The following is a 14928-nucleotide window of genomic DNA, read 5'->3' on the forward strand; positions in this document are numbered from 1 at the left end:
TATTGACTGATTAATGTTTTGTTATATACAATTTAATGCACAACAGTGTTATTTTCTACCATTTTGATTTATTTGCCTCGTTTTTTAAACTCTAATGTAGAAATCCATTTTATATTAATTTAAATTTTACGTAAATATTACATTATTATTAAATAACTTTCAACTTAGAAGATAATATACAAAAATTATTACTATTTTCTGATTATAATTGAAAACCAAATCTTAAAATCTTATTACATTATCTGACCATTATAAGCCATCAGACTTTTACTAAATAAGAAAGGTTCATCTTTTACTGAATGACGTGCAGATTTGATTTGAATCAGTTTCACAATTTCAGTACTTGCTTCTCAGTAATTTCATGAAAAAGACTTTCTTCTAATACAGGAAATCCTCATTAGTTTGAAATTCAAGGGACGAAATAATCAGGACTTTGAATTATCTGAGATTTACGTATATCTATACAATATGCTAAATACCACATAACTGATGTAATTTATTATGCAAATGAAATATGGCTACATGTATAGAATGTAGCCACTATTTTTGTTAATCAATAAATAATAATAATATAAATTAATTGCAGATAAACAGAGTGTCTGGCAAGAACCTCACAGGTTGCCAGATATACGTTTCATGAAAAGTAAAGCAGAATTCCTCAAAATGTATCCCAAATTATTTTTAAAGTGGCCCAAAAAGTAGTAAGTTGCCCACATATGGTTAGCCTAGAGCCCTATAAATATCTCAATCTGCTACTTGTAGCCCTATCTTGCCATCCTGAAAATTAGTCTTATTTTATGAGATAAGAGAAAAAGGGTAGTCCAGGTGACACCCAAAAATATGTTACTGTAAAAGCAAAACATATTGACTAGATTAGAATTGATTTTGGTCTATTGTTCTCTTATAGTATGGAGGCACTTTGATCTAAATAAATGAGTTAACATACTGATATCACAGTTTGGACAGAATTTCACTTTGAATTTTGAAGTAGTTACTTTCAAATTAAATCTCTATATCCCCAGTCTGGACAAAAGTTTCATTTCAAACTAATCCAAGTTTAAATTAACAAGGATTTCCTGTATAAGTTATTACTTGTAAAGTTTTATAAGTATTTCTTTCACATCAAATTATTATACTTTATTAGTTTTTCAAATATAATAAATTAAATATTGGTAAAGAAATAACACAAAGAATACAAGGGATTGTAATACAATTAATTCAACTTGTTATTGTTCAAATGGGATGAAATTTTCAGAAGTTTTTCTTTATGGTATGTTTCTATCTTACTTATGTTTATGTACCAGCTAAAGATGTAAGACAGAACAATATCCACATCTTCGATTACCTTTGTTTTGTAATTTTTGTCTTCATTTTCTTTAAAGGTCATTGTGCTGTTGACGTGAGCTAGAAAAATAACAAAACAAAACAATTAACAAAGCCTATTTTAATGTAAATAAAAATTTATTTTATTTAAATACAGTATATCAAATTATTTTGAAATGAGAAAAAAGCAAATTGAGTATTTTTTTTAGAATTTGTAAGCAAATTCCAACACTGACTGACTATTTTGATGAAATGTATTCTAAATTCAGTGAAAATGACTTTTGAAACTGAAAACATTTTAGTAACAATTGATAAAAGTACAAAATTCAATTTAGCTTTTGTATTTTTAACTCTGTATCTAAACTTGTAAAGTATTAAACATATTTATAATATTAAATACTCTGTGAACACCAATCACAAATCCTGAAAATAGGACTCTGCCAGACTATCTTATCCTTTCCTCTGATGTCTGTATTAATTTATTACATTTATTTTTACTCTTTTTATGAATTTGAAATTATATAAATTAATTTTCTAAGCTCTAATTAAAATTTTATTCTACACATTTTGGCTACACCCCAAATAGATCTTGGTCCAAATAATTGAGAGGGGGAAACAGAGGCTGTAACAGAGGCTGTAACCTCTGCTTCCCCCTCTCAATTATCTCACATCCACACAATGTATATACAGGGTGTAATGAAATACTCTATCAATACTTTTAGGAATAGATTCTAAAGTCAAAAATAAGTTTAAAATCTTCTAGAAACATAAATTCTGCTTTTTTTTTCAAGTTCTGTTCTGTCAAAAATCATGTCAGAAACCAATTTTAAACCTCCAGAGCTATACAACTGTTTGTTTTCCACTTCTGTGTTATAAACATGTACAAACTGAAGACTTATTTTAAATGTTAAAATTGTTATTTTATTACATGGAAATTAAACTTCTTTCAATATGAGCTTCAATTGTTTTCATAAGAAGGAAATATACTGTACCATTTCAGTTGTGTAAAATTCTCTGTTTAATTGGTAAAAAACAAAAAAAAACCAAAAAAGTGTTCTGTGTGTAGCGTCTTTGCAATCCAAACAATAATTTTGGTAAACGATCAAATAGCAATTAGCTGAATTAGCTATGATAAACATAAATAAAAAAATAAATAATATCCCAGGCATAAAACTAGTAATGAGATATGCGGACGACTACTTAATAATATACAATAATAGAATAACAAATGATAATACTATTCTGAACACCACTAACAAATTTAACAAAAATATTCAATTTGATATTGAAAAAGAAAACAATAATAAGATAAATTACCTTGACATAACAATCATGAATACACTTAATAATTTTTCTTTCATAACATACAAAAAAAACCATGTAATGTTAATAAAACTACCAACTACTATTCATATGTTCCAGAATATATAAAAAAGAATATTTATATCATGGAGTTAAAAAACATATATACAAGAATATCAGATAATAAATGGCAAAAAATTAAAATAAAGGAGTTAGAAACTAAATTTTTACTTAACGACTATCCTAAATCGAAATTAAACACATGGCAAAAATAATACTGGGAAAATAGATTTAATACAAAATATAAATTAAANTGCTATGTGATGTCAGTTTTGTTTTATGGAGTAGAAACGTGGACCTTAGATAAAAATACGTTAAACAAACTTGAAGCATTCGAAATGTGGTTATATAGAAGAATTTTAAAAATATCTTGGACAGATAGAATAACAAATGAGGAAGTTTTGGAAAGAATGGGGAAAGAAAAAGAAGTTTTAAATACAGTTAAAAGAAGAAAGACGGGGTATTTTGGCCACATCATCCGAGGAAGTAAATATGAAATTTTGAGAAATATTTTAGAGGGAAAAATCTGTGGAAAGAAAAGCCCAGGAAGGAGAAGGAAAAGTTGGTTAGGTAATATATGTGAATGGAATAATAAGAAAGCAGAAGAACTAACACGTGAAGCACAATTGAGATTGTTATAATACTAGTCCTACATTCAGAAATGAATATGGAACCAGAAGAAGAAGAAGAATGAATGATATTCCTCCATTGTCCCATGCATGGGTGTCTGCAGAAAATTTTCCAGAAGGATAAAGTTTAGAGACAAATAATTACATCAATAAATTTTTATTTAATTATTAAACTTTTTGAGAGGATTTTTCACAAGTAGATTATAAAATATGGCAGCGATTCCCAACCCGCGGTATGCAATAAGTTGTTTAGGGGTACAGACAAAAGTTAGTTATTATGGCAGAAAAAAGTAATATATTATATTAAACTTCACTCTGACACCGGGGATGAAATACTAAATATGAACCTGTTACCGGTGTAATGTTGCGTGAAAAAATCTTCCTTTCACAAACGTTTTCAAGCTGCCCAGATAGCTCTTCCTCAGGTATAGAAAAAATTCCGACAGAACACTTCGAAAAATGGAACATAGATATTTAAATAAAAAACGAATCTAAAAATAGAACGCCGATGTTTAAACAAAAAATATGAAACTCGTATAACGAACGATCATTAGGACGGTCATGCGCATTCGTGCGCTGATGTTGATATTTATAGATCGTTGTTTATGAGGGCCTGACACGCTATAGAAAGATTAATCTCATCCTTCCGATTTATACATGTGGTCATTGTATTTATACATGTGGATTTATACATGTAGCCTTGCAGATGGATATAGCTTCCCCGCCATTTTAGATGTTCCAGGTGGGACGTAGTGTCGATGATATCAGCTTTGTCGAACTCCGGTTCTATATCGGGATCGGATGCAAATATGGTTAGGGCTGTGGTGCCAAAATGTGTAGAACAAAAATTATGAAATTATTTTCAAAAAATGGAACAGCACAAATGGATTTTAAAAGAATAAACAGTTATGCATAAATCCTCATTTGGTTTATTTATATGTATTTATATCAGTGTATGTATTGCATATATCATTCCATCGCCATGGCAACGCCCATGCATTATTCTTTTAAAATCCGTTTGTGCTGTTCCATTTTTTGAAAATAATTTCATAATTTTTGTTCTATACACTTCACTTGTTCGAATCTCACTGGTTTTTTAAACCTGAAGAAGACCAAAAGTATGGTTGAAAGCGTTTGTTTTCTATTAAATATTTACTACTAGACTTTTAAGGTTTATGAATGTTAATTCACAAGCATACTACTGACCAACATATTTGTGCAGTATATGTTGGGAAAGCTGGCCAGTCATTGAATTTTGTGTTGCATGATGTCAATGAAAATGATGCTTTTGCATTGATCAGTACTATTATCCACTTGTTATTGCAGTAAAAGTTCAGTTCATCTAAAGGCTGATTCATATTATTGTGGTAGTGGTTTTTATGCACTGCATTTTCACTGCAAAGAAACCATAAAGCATGCCTGGAAAAACATAGTTCTGCATCATGGTCATGTTGAAATTTTCTCAATGTAAAAAACTATGACTTATTCTACTTTCCAACTGCTAGATATCATGACATATACTCTGCACCAAAAAGCTAGGTTCACATTATTGTGCAGGATGGACAGTTTCATTTAACAATCAATTTCAGGTAGAATATCAGTAATAACAACATTAAAAAGTAAGGATAAATTTGGTTAAGTTTGAAAAACAAATTGACTAAACATAACACTATCAAATAGGTTGTCAAATGAAATGCCCACATTCTGTCTGATCACAAAGTAAATGAGCTGATCTTGGCTACAAGTCAAACCTTTTAAGAACCTAACCTATCCATGTTTATTTTAACATTCAGGATATTAAAATACTACAATACTAAATTATTAAATACTCCCAGATATCACACAATCATTATTTTTTGAATAAAAAATTATTGATTATCTTATCTTTAAAAAGTAGAAAATGTTAATTTATACTTAAAGACTGTATTGTTATTCCTAGAGGAGACTCATTCATCATAATAAAACTTTTCTGCAAGAAATTAATAAACATAAACATCAGCTAAATAACAATACTTTCCTATTGCTCAGCTGTTAAGTACCATACAAAAATTTTGAATCAAATATGGTGGTTGTGTCTGTACCAGGTTTCTACCCATCTTCATGATTTGAATTCTCTTACATTTTCAGGTTTTCAATATAAAAATTTCCAAATCTCCCTAACAAAAATAAGTTCAACAACAAAGTCAGAAACCACTTATATTTTTAATTTTAATGTTACAACATAAATTGGGAGATTGGAATAATACAGCAATGAAAGCATCATTGTTCTATTCAAGAATTCCATCATCGAATACATGGACCAGAAGATCTTCATTTGTAGATCAAAAGTATTGGTCCAAAAGTTTCATTTCAAATTAAATCTCACTGGAATTCAATTAAGGCTCTTTAAGAGAAAGGTTTATTTGTTAATTTTGATCATATTTGGCAAAAAGATATATTTTGGCATGAAAATAGTGTACCAAAGATTTTTCCAAAAAATCTTTAGTACACTTTGATTTCCAAAAAAAAGTCCATAAAGTCCAAAAAAAAGAAATGTTGACACATATTTGACACATCAAAAGACAAAATCAGATATTTCTCATCGTTCAATCATTGTAGAACGATTAGTGAGGACTTATTTAAAGAGAATCATTCAGAAATCATATAGAATTCAGAAGTAATGAAATTGCAGAAAATAAAACTCAATTATGATTTCAATTTCACAGAAATTTTTAAATTCAAAAATTTTAATTCCTAAAAATTGACTTTTATTTTTTCTTTAAAGTTTTTATAGGTTCTCCAAAGGATGACTATAAAATAAAATTCACATTTGTTGTAATATTTAATATACATCCACTAGAAATTTTTGTTTGTGTAAATAAATGTTAAACATGCTATGCCAGTCAGTTATTAGCTCCTCCTGAGCACATCTTTGGATTTTGGCCTTGTTGATTTGATATGAAATGACTCATATAAATTTTAAACATTATTGAACTAAATTAGTGAATATTAAAAAAAAAATGTATTTATTCATGTGAAATAAAAAATATTCCATGACTTTTCCAGGCTTTCTCTGGTTTCCAGATTGGTATGAATCTTGCTGTATATTTAGGCAACTCTAAGTGGTGTTCTTTGCACAATCGTTTGGTGTTTGTGTGTCTACTATTTAATACTGTTCTCCCATGTTATCTGCAATGTTGTTAACTTCTGTTTTGCACTGTATTTGTATACTTTTTTTTTTCACCTGTTGTAAATATAGTGTAATAAGCTCTTGTATAAGTCTAAGTTTACCTCTGTATGTATTTTTCTGTATTTTAATTAACAATTATGTAATCAAAACACTTTTTGGTGTATTCTATTACCTGCCACGTATCTTATGTTTAACATCAGTTATTAATATGTATCTATGTATTTTGTATTTGGCATTTTATATTTTGTAACTTGTGCTATTTTAATAAATTCCCCATGCGGCACACAATTTCCCCTTCCCTTTCTCCTTACTCTTCAACATTTTCATCCTCTTGGCCTCTGCCACAAATCTTTCTCTCATTGTTTTCCTTGGTATTTTTCTTTCACCCCCTTTTAAAGGCTACACCTACGAGTACGGCCTTCTTCCCTTTCCTTATTGTATTGCATTGTATATTTAGGCATCTTGCTTTATATTTGGTATCCAAGATGTCCTGTTTCGTTATTTAAATTTTTGATTTAGTGGTATACCTATAAACAATATATCAGCTTCAAAGTTTATCAAAAACTAAATAGATAATACATGCAAAGCAGTAGCAGATTATGTTCTTTTGAAGTCCTGGATGCAATTTTGTTTTAAGAGGCCCTTTATGTAAAAGTGTCATTTTTATATAAAAAGCAGAATAAAATCATCAGTTTATGAGTTTTTTTCACTGTTCTTTCTGAGTGCAAAATATACACTTTTTAAATACAGTCGACCCCCCTATAAGATATAGATACGTTCCAATTTATTAGGAATCCGATTTCTTACAAGTTGTTCCAATCATAGCCGACACGTGTCAAGTTTACGGACTAAGGCTGATTGAAAGGTTTTCTTCCATAAAATTAATCGATTCTACACTAATCCGACTCAACATTTCCAAAATACGTATATTTTTTCGTAGTTTTATAGGAATCGTAATTATAGGGACCGTAATTATAGGGGAGTCGACTGTATTCACTAAATTTTTAGAAGCATATTATCTTTTTGTTACATAATTTTTGAGGCCACTCAATGAAGCTCTAGGCTCACACCTAATGCATTTATTGTATAATCTGCCACTGATGCAGAGTTACTCAAATCTGTCAAAGTATCATTTCATTAATTATATATGCTTTTGAACATTGTTGCTCAAGTTCTGCATGGGATAAGAAAATCCATGCAAAAGCAAAAGTCAAACAATAACAGTAAACAATATGTTATCAATTGTTTCTCTAAAGGCATGAAAATGATCCTATACAAGACAAAACTTTACTGAGAGACTGGAATTTTAAAAAGTGAATACTGTAAATGCAGCTAGTTTGTTTCAAAGTGTGCTACAATCAATGAAAAATCTACATACTTCAGAAACTATTTACCTTTTTGTGAAGTAGTTAGTGTTACTCATCATCATCAATTCAGAGCATTAATTCATAACATTTCACTAAGAAAAATTAGACAAATAATCTGAAACTCACAGAATATACTTTCAATTTGTTTTATAAGTTGCAATTTTACCAAGTTTCAAACCATCTCATTGCTCTGATGGGTGACAACAGTGATATTTTATTGAACAAGATAAAGCTTATATATGTTACTGTAAAAATGCTCAAACTATGCTAAATCCTAAGATCTTCCAGTAAAACCTAAGATTTACCAAATCTTTGTGGTAAAAGTCCAAAATGATCTGTGATCATAGTTAATTTCGAACTTTTACCTACATTTACTCGGAATATCTTAGGTTTTACCTCAGAGACATGTAAATGTTGAAAAAATAGTCCCCACTACCCGCACCACCGCCTTCCATTATTTGACACGTTAGAACGCTAGTGTTGCCACCTTTTCAAAATCGCTGACCCGGATGGCAGGTCAGGTTTGTTTGAACAGAAGTTCCTGACGCATGCGCAGTGTCATTTTACAATGCAAAGAATAACATGCCTGCCGGTTCTAAATCAGTTACATTTAGAGACTAGGGACTTGCATAGGAGTAACACGAGTAACTTTAAATTAAGAAAAAACAGGTACAGATGACTTAGCTCTATTGAATATTGGAGACATGTATGATCGTACATGCAAGAAAAAAAAAAGTCGACAGGTTGCGCGCCACTTGTCGGCATAAACAGACAAACATTGCAGAATTGCAGATAAGTTTCAGTGAGTGTGAGTTCTTTTGCTGTTAAAATAGTGTAAACTTGTAAAAATATTTTCAAGAACTTTGTTTCATTGTAATTTCACAATTTCTACGAAATTCCCAGACTGTCTAGGTGAAAACCAGACGGGTGGTAACACTATAGAACACACAAGTTAATTCTAATCCTGTTTGAGATTTTGCTGTCTAAAAGTTATTTATGAATCAAGATGAGTTGTAAAACAGATTTTGTGAAATAATGAATGAGCTCATGGCAAGCAAGAAAGATAATAACTTTTATGTCAATAGGGACAAATATGCAAAATGTTTGGAGGAAATAAAAGCTGCAAAGAACATGAAAAAGAAACTAGCTGTTCATTACAGGCGTATAAAGCATTACGACATTTTGACTATAGGCAGTGAAGAAAAACTAATTACACTTATGAAGGAGGAGAATGGAGAAATAAGGTATTACATTTGTTACAAGGACTTATTCAACATTCTTGAAGAAACGCATGCTGCTGTTGGCCACGGTGGAAGGACACGGATGCTTAAGGAATGTAACCGCAAGCATAAAAATGTAATAGTTGAGGCTACTATGACATATTTGAAGCTATGTCAACCTTGCCAAAAGAAGCAGAAGACTGAAAAAGGGCATTGTCATCAGACCTATACTTCACAGTGAAATGAACTTACGCTGTCAGGTTGATCTAATAGATCTACAAACTACTCAGATGGAAATTATAAATTCATTTTAGTTTACCAAGACCACCTTACCAAATCTGTGATCCTTCGTGCACTTCAAACTAAATGCTCCATAGAAGTTGCATACCATCTTTTTGATATTTTCACCATTTTGGAGCGCCGAGCAGCCTTCATTCCGATAATGGTCAAGAATTCTTTAACCAAGTTATTAAGAATTTATGTTCCATGTGGCTGGATTTAAAAATCGTACATGGAAAGGCAAGACAGCCAAAATCAAGGATCAGTGGAGCGTGCTAATCAAGACATAAAAAATATGTTGAGCACATGGACGGAAACCAATCACTTATCAAAGTGGTCAGAGGGTTTAAGATTCATCCAGGAGATGAAAAATAGAGAATAACACGAGGGAATCAAATGTTTCCCCTACAAAGCAATGTTTGGTTGTCCAATGAAAATGGGCTTTGCAATCCCTAGTGATATGATTAGAGTTATAAGGTCTGAAGAAGATTTAGAGAAGTTGTTGCATTTGCATGACAATATGGAGCAAAATAATGACATCGAAAATGCAATTGAACAAGACAAGGAAGAAAGCATCGTTGAAAATGAGTCAGAAGGGGATATAGACAATAGCACTGTCAACGATAAAACACAAGATGAAATGATTATTACTGAGATGAAGGTGAAGCAGAGAGATACTGATTCAGAGACAGAAAACATGATTGACTCTCAGGAAGTTCTTGTAACTATAGAGCCAACACCAAAAAAGATAGAATCTATATTGACTATAAGAAACAATGCAAAATTGGAGAAACAAGCTGAAAAAAATGAAAGCCAGGTCTGTTGATAAATACAGTAATACCTTGACTTACACTACTCTAACTTACACGAACCCAGAGTTACACAATTTTTAAATCTTGCTGATTTGTCTTTTGTTTGAGCACCACGCAACTCTTGATTACTCACTCCCCCAACACTATTGTTCAGCTTACATGTTCGGACGTGTCACGCAGAATTGACACATAGCTACAATTTATTTTGTGTTATTTATTTCTGTGTTTGTTATATCCATGGAACCTTGAGAGACTCTATGTAGTGATTTCTTGTAACCGTGAACGAATCAAAAGACGAGATAAGATTAATGAGAACATTTATTAGCTTATATACATCCGACTTGGATTTTACACAAATCGTGAAATTATACCCTGAGTTATGCGAATTTGACTTAATCGGAATCTCTCTGCTTTACCTTCATCTTCTCAGTAATAATCATTTCATCTTCTTTTGTTTTATCGTTGACAGTGCTATTGTCTATATCCCATTCTGACTCATTTTCAACAATGCTTTCTTCCTTGTCTTGTTCGATTGCATTTTCGATGTCATTATTTTGTTCCGTATTGTCACGCGAATGCAACAACGTCTCTAAATCTTCTTCAGATCTTATAACTGTAATCATATCACTAGGGATTGCAAGGCCCATCGCTCAGTCCCACCTATCGCATAAGTTTGAGGTGTTACTGTATCCAAATGTGAAAATTGGCCAAAATGTATGACTGAAATTGCCTGAAATTGACAAAGCTAACACCGACCCGAAAAGCGTTATTGCAATTGTAGTAGATGTAAAGGACAACGAGTTTTACCAATTAGGTACCAAAATTGGAATACTAAAGCAGCTTTACCTTATGCCCTGAAGACTTTATCAAGATAGAAGAAGTTGTTAAAGATAAAGAAGTGAGTCTTCGAGAAGTTGTTGCAAAATTGTCTTTGACCAGAGGACAAGGTTTCAAGAAATACAACTGCCTAAAAAAATATGTAATGAAGAAGTGTGCTTGCAAGTCATCAGGATTACTTTGTAATTCTAAATGCCATGATAGCTCTCCATGTTGTAACAAGTAAAATCCTTTTTTTACTTTTATTAAATAACAATGAATACCAAATGATTAGAAAAAATACTGTGATTACTGATTAGATTAGCCGACGTAGGCTATTATATTATTTTTGACAAGATAATTTAATTTTTTTTACGTTAAAAAAGTATTTTTAAACTGTTTCATTAGTTATTAATAAATAGGACTTAGTAAGTTGACTGTTTATAATAATTGCAATAAATGATTATTAAAATACTCATAGTTTTATTTCAAAACCAACATTTACTAACCGTCTTTAGTAAAACCTAGAATATACCAGATTCTAATGGTAAAAGCCCGGTAAATCATCTCAGTTTATAAAAATCCTTACATTTACCAACTCGTTGGTAAATCCGAAGATTTACAAGTAAAACCTAGGATTTACCTATATATGGGCTTATACAGTAACATATATACAGAACCCACCTGAGAAATGCTAAAGAATGTTACTTGATTTATTGGAAATACTGATAGATTTCTTTTCTAGACCAAACATAAATGTTGACACTGGAAGTGATTGTCCAGATCCTTGTGCATTACATACAGAACCAACTCTATCTATAATACAATAGTTTCTGATATATTTCATTCTCTTGAAGATAAAACCACGAGTTCAGTTTTGAAAACATCTGATCTGTAAAAGCAAATACAGCCATTTGCAAATCATGCATGCAAAATAGTTGCAACATCTCCAGTAACTGTCACAAGTAATGAGAGCATATACAGCAATACAAAGAGAAATAAAAATTACTGAAGATCAATGGTGACAAATTCAAGACTAAATACACTCATGTTATTAGCATATGAAAATAACTTAGACATCATCAATTTAAAAAAATGATCAGAATATGAAGTAAAGAAAACATCAAAATATAAAAATTAATAATTAACTATTTTTGAAGGATTAATCCAAAATCCAGCCTGTTGATGTATCCAAACTACTTAAACTTAAAATTTTCAAATATTTGTTTAAAAAATTAAGCTGCATAGCGATACTGTTATTTTTTTTTTATTAAAAACTTCAATCAGGATATTGAATTTTATTTTTGCTGGAATTTCTTATTTTTGTATGTATTTATTTATTCAGGATATTAAAACATGAAAATTTACTGAATAATGGTTGATAAACCAATCACATGTAGCTTCAGTTTTTTCTTAAAAAGGTAAATTTTCACTAGTAGTCATTTGAAATAGCCAGCAAAGTTGAGCTCTCATGCCTCAGTCATAACCTCTTCAGAATGCCCCTGACATCAGTCCATAAGAGTTATAACAGTAGAGTCTCGAAAACTCGGCACTCAATAACCCGGCAGTCCGGATAACTCAGCCACACCCTGGCAGGGCAAAAAAATTTTTAGTTAATTAATTTTCATTATAGACAGCTTTATGCCTCATAAAGTATTTTTCTGAGGTACACAGTGTATTCATTAATTTTCATTTTCACATAGTAAAGGCTCTATGCCTTCATAAAGGACGTACTTTTCCTTTGTTTAAGGGTATTTGGGCAGTTTATTCTCTGTTGTATTCTCAAGTAAAAAATACATACAAGTACAATACAGTATTTTCTGAGGAAACACTCATACTTATTTTTTTTAACCCCATTCCTGATAACCCGGCATTTTCACAAACTCAGCCATCCTTCGGTCCACATTAGTCCAAGTTTTCGAGACTCTACTGTATTCATATCTTGCAAAAATTGATGAATATTCAAATAACAAGGTCTTCACACAAAATCACATTTAAGTTTGATAGTCATGTAATTTGGTGATAACAATGTCAATTGCAATGCAAATTCATACATTCAAGAATTTTCAGATACTGAAAGCTTGTCTAATATTCACAATATTGTTTGTTATTCAGAAGTATTCATTGGCACTTTATGAAGATGGTATTATATCAAGGTTTAACTGTATTCAAACTATTTATCAAATTTTATCCAGTTTTCTTAAAGTTTACTAGTTAGTTACTGCAAATCTGGAATAGACGCCCTCTCTTCTCACAGATATTTTCAACATCTGCCTCAAAGATGGTATCTTCTCAAGCACTCAGTTGGAAGATAGCCATATTTATATGGCTATCTTCCAACTGAGTGCTTGAGTGACAATGAAGTTTGACAAATCATATGTACAGTACTTTTAATATTGAAAATTGTTATAATATATATCATAAGCTTTCAATCATATAAAACACAACCACTCACAGACATTTAGAGCAGGCTGCCCACAAAAAGATTGCCATCAACTTTAGCAATGTAGATTCTTAAATATGATTTGTCAAACTTCATTGTTTTTGTACTATCTCCATACAGTATTTTAGAGTTCTGAATTTCATGATACATTGTTTCAGACTTGTAAGATGAAAAGGTGAAAATTATGGTACTTAAATTAAGCTGAAAAAAATATAACTTTTAGAACAGAAGTATATTCAATATATAAGCCTATAACAGGGGTGAAGAACCTATGGCATGCTTGCCCAGTGGCACATTAGGAGACATGATTTGATATGTAACATATCAAATGATTTTGGTTTATTTCAATCATCCTTTCAGTTTCTGCCTGATATTCCTTTTTTCAATCAGCTTCTTTAAATTTACTCTAATTACAGCATATTCCTTTCATGTATTTAAATATCATTATTAAACTTCAGCAAGCATAAATATTTTTAAAGTATTCTTACTGTACAGCATGAGGACTCAAAAAGGTTCACCAGTCCTGGCATATAATGATGTTATATTTACATTAAATTTTTAGAGGATGGTAATCAATAGAAACTATATATATTTTATAAATTAATACAAAAGATAAATATTCACAGTATTTGATAACAAGTGAACCTTTAGCATACCAAATTATGTTCCCATTATGAAAATTACACACAACTTCAGAGATAAGCTACTTTTACTTCCAAATAACATTTATTGACAAGACTATGTCTTGTTTATAAAATTGTACTGCCTTATGTTCTTACCAGCATAGAGGTATGAAGGAGTACATGTCTAGAGTTGATATTTGGCACAGGTATTAGGCGCCCAAATCATTTGCGCATAAAAAATTCCAGACTCATAGGTAGTCAGGACACCGAGAATCGAGTCAAAATAAAATACAAAATGGTGACCCTCTTCTACAAACAGGCAAAACAGCCATCTCACCCCACCAAAGTCAGGTGGGGGTGAGTACCATCCACAGTCATTCTAAGAAGTGAACTCTGACCTTAGACTGAACATGTAGTTTCTTCTATGTTAAATAAAACTTGTAATCTAATTTTGTAAATTTGAGAGTGCTTCAAATATGACATTAAAACGATTTTATGTCATTATAAGTGGGTTTTTTTTAACATTATCTATCAGGTCAGTCCATAAGTTCTTGCGTATTTTATGACTTTGAGAAAAATCTTGTTTTGCTGTTAAAAATGCCAATCTAATGTGATACTTTTTACACTGAAGTGTTAAATTGGATCTCATTCATATAATACTGTTCAGAATTGGGAACATTTCAGTTGTTTATTTTCGTTAAAATGGAAGTAACAGATGAATATAAGAGACATGTTTTATACTTTTTATTTTTAAGTGGTGAGAATGCTACAAATGCAGCCAAAAAATTAAATACTGTTCATAATCAAACTGTAACAAGTGTAAGGACTGCGCAGAAGTGGTTTGAAAGATTTAGAAATAATGATTTTAGTGTGGAGGATAAGGCT

The sequence above is a fragment of the Centruroides sculpturatus genome, unplaced genomic scaffold (genome assembly GCF_000671375.1).
Source record: "Centruroides sculpturatus isolate CEXI.00-Female unplaced genomic scaffold, Cexi_2.0 scaffold78, whole genome shotgun sequence".
NCBI lineage: Eukaryota > Metazoa > Arthropoda > Arachnida > Scorpiones > Buthidae > Centruroides > Centruroides sculpturatus.